The 6,803-nt window shown below is 33.2% G+C and overlaps 1 non-coding gene across 1 annotated transcript; it reads right to left on the bottom strand.

The window, feature by feature from the left end:
• Positions 1-1,297: 1,297 nt before the first annotated feature.
• Positions 1,298-1,403, bottom strand: LOC149526950 (small nucleolar RNA R71). The gene has a single exon (XR_016351499.1). It is a non-coding gene; the product is annotated as a small nucleolar RNA R71 (small nucleolar RNA).
• Between the last annotated feature and the right edge of the window lie 5,400 nt (positions 1,404-6,803).

The raw sequence follows: 6,803 nt of genomic DNA, 5'->3' as shown, positions 1-6,803 counted from the left end.
CTTTCATTTCACCAGTCTGTGGCCTTGCTCTCTTTAGTGTTGGAACTTTATCTTCCTCAGCACTGCAGCCTTGAGCAACTCAAAGCCATGGCCATCACTCAACATGCTACCTTATGTAGAACTACAGCAGTCTAGCATTTTCTAATGTGATTTTCACATTGATCTGATATGAATTGGGTGAACTGTAAATGTGAAAGTTATATCCCTATCTCTTAACTTTCCAATGGATTAAGAATTGTATCGATTGGACTTCTGTAGCTCATGTTATTCTCGAAAGACTACGGCATGTATGAATGAAGCCAACACCATACTTGTGTGATTTTAAATCAAATAAACCTTCCTCATCAACTATCCTACAAAAGCAATGAGAGAAGTAAACAGTAACTATTCTTAAAGTAAATTAAAGGAAAATTAGGTAAAATTAAACTAAAATAACTTAAATTAACTACTCAACATGTAATCAAACATAGACTAAAAAAACACCTATATTGCTAAAACTAAACCTAAAATCTCAAAGATCTATCTACTTAAGGCTTAAAAATGTGCCAAAATAACTATATATAATAGAGTTATCAAGAAATGATACTTGACTTACCTTTATATTGCATGTATGGCCTCATGCATTTACATGTATTAATCGAACAACAAGCTTTTAGCGTCATTGCTAGAGAGTTGTTTCTGATTTACCTTCACTAATATTAAATTAAACAAATTATATTAGACCAAGCTCTCTCTGTTTCTTTTATGCTTTTAAGTGTATTTCAACATTGTATGTGCAGAGAATGAAACTTAGAGACTATCTCATGTGAGCTAGAGATCAAGTGGACATTTTAAAGAATGAGATAAGAAATCAACAGGATTATAATTCTTCTAATACAATGGATGAACAACCAAGAGAGTGGCAAATCCAAGAAAGAGTAATTGAAGAACATCATTCGTTAAGGGACTATGCTGTTCCTCTAGTACAAGGTATCCCATCACGCATCAAAAGGCCAACCATCCAAGCAAATAATTTTGAGATCAAGCTAGCTATCATCATTATGATCTAAACATTAGTTCAGCTTGGGGGTGTTTAGAATGATGACCTAAATGCTCACATATATAATTTCGTAGAGATATGTGACACATTTAAGCCTAATGGGTCACAAATGATGCATCTCAATTGAGATTATTTCCACTTTCACTAAGGGATAGAGCAACGGTATGGTTCAATTCATTACCCACGAGCTTAATCACAACATGAGATGACCTTGCTTAAAAGTTCCTTAGAAAATACATCCGTCTAGTAAAGGCAGCTAAAATGAGGAAAAAATCACTTTGTTCATACAATTTGATGGTGAGTCACTATATGAAGCATGAGATAGATACAAAGACTTACTCAAGCATTGCCTACATCATGGTCTTCTGATGTGGCTTTAAGTTTGAACGTTTTATAATGGATTACGCAACTAAGTCCAAGATACAACTGATGCAGTTGCCGGAGGAACTATTATGGGAAAGATTATTAATCAATCATATGGCCTATTAGAAGAGATGGCGTCAACCAATTATCAATGGTCATCGAAATGATCCACACATATGAGAGTAGCTGGAGTTCATGAGATTGATGCCATTTTGACATTAACTGCATAGATAATTGCTTTAACTAAAAAGTTTGATTATTTTAGTACTAATTCTATGTAAAAGTCCTTTTGCAGTGCATGAACATTGTGAAGATGGACACGTTAGTGACCACTGTTCTAGTAATAATGTGGGAATGATTTAGTTCGTTGGAAACACCCCCTTCTCCAACTCATATAATCTCGGATGGAGAAACCATCCAAACTTCTCATGAGGAATCAACCAAGGAGCATCAACTTCAAACCAAACATATTGTCTAGTATTTAGTAGCAAGCGAAAACCCCCATTCTTGATAAGAAGCCATCCATGGAAGAGTAAATGATGAAATATATGGCCAAGACAGACTCCCTCATCAATAATCACCCAACCTCATTGAGAAACCTCGAGATGTAAGTTGGGCAGTTGGCAAGCATAATTAACAGTAATGCTTAAGGGACATTGCTTAGTGACATTGAGACAAATCCAAGAGGGAAAAGCAAAGAACATGCAAAGACCATCACTTTCAGAAGTGGAAAAGAGATTGAGGGTAATACTAAATAAGCAAAACAAATGGAGAAACAAGCTCAGAATGAGACACAGGTAGTTAGTATGGATAGTCAAAGTGCGGAGAATGAAATGCAATCACACCACCACCACCCTTTCCTTAATGATTCAGAAATCAATAAGAAGTGAACCAATTTCCAACATTTATGAAGGTATTCAAGAAGCTGCACATCAACATACCATTTGTAGAGGCTTTAGACGAGATGCCTTTGTAAGTTAAATTTTTTAAAGAAATATTTCGAAGAAAAGATGACTAAGTGAGCTTGAGACAGTGGCACTCATTTAGAAGTGTAGTGAAATTATTCAGAACAAGCTTCTGTCAATACTCAAGGATTTTGGTAGGTTGACAGTACTATGCACCACTAGGGCATACTATTTCACCAAGGCATTTGAGTGATCTAGGAGGTAGTATCAACTTGATGCCACTATCTATTTTCAAGAAACTAGGTTTAGGAGAAATCAAGCTCACCATAATGGCTTTACAACTTGCAGACTGCACCATCACAAATCCTTATGGCATTATAGAGTATGTGTTAGTAAAAGTGGCCAGTTCATTTTTCCGACTGATTTTGTGGTACTAGATATGGAAGAAGACAGAGAAGTTCCAATCATTCTAGGGAGACCTTTCTAATGTTTTGCTGGAGCACTCATAGGCGTAAAGAAAAGAGAACATACCTTAAGAGTCTAGGAACAAGAGGTAACCTTAAACACTTTTAAAGCCTCAAAATTTGCTAATGATCATAATGAGTACTTTGCAGTAAATGAACTTGCAGGTGAAAAAAGACTACTTTAATTAAATAAGATGGATGAAACACGATTAAATGCTTTTGAAAATACTAAAATTTACAAAGAAAAGACAAAACAATGGCATGACAACCAGATTGTTAAACAACATTTTGAGCCAAGTCTACATGTGTTGCTATTCAATTATAGTTTGAAGCTATTTCTTGGAAAATTGAAGTCAAGGTAGTTAGATCGTTTCTCATCTCAATAGTGTTTCCATATGGTGTTGTGGAATTAGTGGTGACACAACAAATGCAAAATTTAAGGTGGATGGGCATCGGTTAAAGCAATATTGGGGAGGCGACATACATCGTCAACATTCTTTAATTAGTCTTTTCAAACCTAGCTGAGCTGAAACAATAGTCTAGCTAAAGACATTAAAGAAAGTGCTACTTGAGAGGTGATCGAAGTTTTATTTCCAAAAGTAATTTTTGGTTATTAATTTATTATTTTTGTTAGTAAATGTTATCAATCTCATTTTTAATTTTATTTTTCATATTATGAACTACTTACTTTTATCTTCTTTTTGCAAGTTAATAATACTTGTAATAAGAATTATTATTTGATTTCAAAAAAGAAAAAAAAAGTTATCAGTGCCACTACCCGACCTAAATTATACTACAATGCTCTAAAAATAAATTTTTTTGAAGGTACAGACCGGCTAAGGCTATACTATGGCATGCCAGATCTAGCACTGTGTTAAGCCCATGGCCCTATATAAACCCCTTTTTTCACCTAATTTTAAACCCTAAGCAACATTTTCTCCCTTCCTCTCTACCCCACTTGAAAACTTTCACTCCCTTTCACTTACCCTTTGAAAAATCTCTTCCAACACCAATTATTTTGAATCAAACTTAGAGTTTAAAGGATTTTAGAGCATTTTTACTTTCTGAGAGGTATTCGAGTCCAAGGAATTGTGGGAAGTAATCTACTTTCTTATTCTAATTCCTTTTATAGATAGCTTTTCATTTTAAAGATGGGTTTTGCTTCGAATTAATGGGCATGTGTTAGATTTGGCAATGTAGTAAATGGGTTTCTTTAATTTATGAGTTTTGTGCTTAAATTAGAATTTTTGAATGGTGGGTATAGTAAATAACTCTAATTTTCTGCACTTGGAACTGAAATTTAATGCATAGTACGATCAGTGTTATTCATATTAATTATTAAGAAGTTGAATAATTAGTACAAATTATTTTGTCCATGTTGATCAATGATTTGTAATGTGTACTAAATATTTGTGGTCAAAAGTGCTCATTACTTGAGTATTCAGAGAATTATCATGGCACCAAAGAAACAAACACGTGTAAGTGGAAGTGAGAATAGCTTTGATTGAAGTAAATTTATTTTGGCCAAAGCTGATAAGCGCAACACTCAATCCCTACTGCAAAAGTTCCAATTCCAAAACATGGCATCAATGTATGCAGAGGACTCTTTCCTGACATTTACACTATCACTGACGTACACCAATGGGAAAAGTTTCATGCCCAGCAAGAGGTTGTAGTAATGCCTGTTGTTTGGGAGTTCTATGCCAATGCTGCTGAACATGTAGACGAGCGAGCCTTCATTAGAGGATGTCAAGTACCTTTTGATGCACACACTATTAATCGATTTTACAATACACCTGACATTGAGAACGATAAGTTCAGCCAATTTGTGAATGGTGACATCGATTTAGATAAAGTTCTACAGTACCTTAGCATTTAGGTATTGAATGGAAAATGCACAATGATATTCCAATTGCTTTCAAAGCTAATGCCATGGACAATGAGTAAAAAATATGCTATCATTTCTTAGCTGCAAAGATGCTTCCTATGAAACACTTGAGCGACATGACAAAGGATCGAGTGGTCCTCTTATACACAATCTTGATTTGGAAATCTATTGGCATGGCTAATTGATCTTCAACAACATTATCATGTCAGCTTGGTCGCCACATGACAAATTGTGGTATCCATCTTATATCACTACCTTGTGTCATCAAGCCAAAGTCATTGGTCCCCTAATGAAGAGCTATTACATGCGAATGATGGAGTTGGATTTAAGTGTATTGATGTGTTTGTGTAAAACATGGATTTCGAAAAATTTTCTCTTATAAAGGAAGCAAACAATCCAATTGCACAAGCGAAAAAACACATCATTCATATTACAAGTAATGTAATTACATCCAAAAAAAAAGAATCTATTAAAGTAAGATAAAACGTACCTTTTATTTCAAGATTCTTTTTTTCAGACATCACCACACCAACAATTGATTGCTCGACCAAACAAGCTTACCAATTATTATTCAAAAATGCTTTCAACTTGAACCTTGAGTGGACAAGGTGTGGAATATTAGAATACAAGATGGCTACAAATTTGTCTCTTTTTCTTCTTAAAAATTAATGGCTATTTTTCTTCTAAGAAATTCGCCAAAAATGGAAAAGAGGAAGAAAGGTGCAGCAATGTTCAGAGGAAAAAGATAAAAGTGATGGCAGAAACTTTTTCAAGAAAAGATACGTTCATTTTTTTCCAATCTCTTCTCCTCCTATTAAAACTCTTGCCTCAAAAGTTTAATCAAAATCGAATACATTTGAATCAATCTTGACCATCCATTTAGACTTATGGATGCATCAAACATGCTATATAATTATCAAAATTAAATAATTTAATTCCTTAATTAACATTTAGAGTTCTTGATAAAACGAAACTCCTAATTGAATAATAACTCTTATTTTATTATTATCCATCTTTATTTAAAAAAAATTAATAATAAAGAAAAGAGTGCGAGTAAAATATGGAGTCTGTTTTTATCAACATGGATGTCTAGATTAATTTTGCAAGAATCCTCCCACCATTATCTTAATTTAACATAAGTCTTGTCTTTAATCAGGACAAAACATGTTTTCTTGTCTAAATGAAGACAAACATGTAAAAGCTACCATTTTTGTATACAAATTTCATTAATTAAATAAAACATGCATTCCAACTTAAACAAGTTGAATTCTACGAAGCTAAGTGCTGTATTTATTTAGACATAGATATTCCAAGCTTTAATAAACTTAGAACTATTCCTAATTTCATTAAGATAATTCAAGCCTATTAACCATGAAATCACTCCACCATAGATTCATGGTTCCATTCTTGGATTAACTATAATTAGGAGAAATGATTTAATGCTTGATATTCATTATTAGTTGTCCAATTGCAAAACTTATATTGTGAACCCTTATAACCATCCAATGACAAAAGGTGAAATTATCGTTTTACCCTTTATGTTAATTTTATCCCCTAGTCTCAAATTTTATCCAATTAGTGATCCAATACCTAGATCTAATCTTTTAAGTATCAAGATTTGATGAGTAGCTAATTCATCAATCCAGTGGGCTTAGATTAATCACCAATCTTTCTAAAATCACTATAAGTGATGTTAATACTATGAACTCCACTATTTCGATATATGTTCCTGAATATTCACCTCAACTGTAATGCCAACATACAAAGTTTAAATCAACGCTTTATGATGATAATGCTCATGGTATTTCAAATACTATAAAGAGATAAACCATGAACACACTGTCCATCAGGATTTCGATTCTACCATAAACAAATGCATAATTGTGAGATGAAGATTTAAGTAACGGTTAAACTTAAATTTGATTCTTATGTGATTCTAGTTCATGTTATAGTGTCATTACTCAAAATCAACCATTCTAATATCTTGAGACTCATCATTCCCTTAAAATGAATCACATTCTCTTTTGTTAGAAGTAATCTGCACACTGTAGCCTTAACATAATAAAATGATCAGCTTTATTATATAGTTGTGAATAATTTTTAGATTTAATTAAAATCTATGTCTCCTATGTATGACTCTTCAT

This window comes from Theobroma umbraticum, unplaced genomic scaffold, assembly GCF_002168275.2.
Source record: "Theobroma umbraticum cultivar Fairchild unplaced genomic scaffold, ASM216827v3 scaffold_86.0, whole genome shotgun sequence".
NCBI classification, from domain to species: domain Eukaryota; kingdom Viridiplantae; phylum Streptophyta; class Magnoliopsida; order Malvales; family Malvaceae; genus Theobroma; species Theobroma umbraticum.
This window is presented reverse-complemented; position numbering and strand designations above follow the sequence as displayed.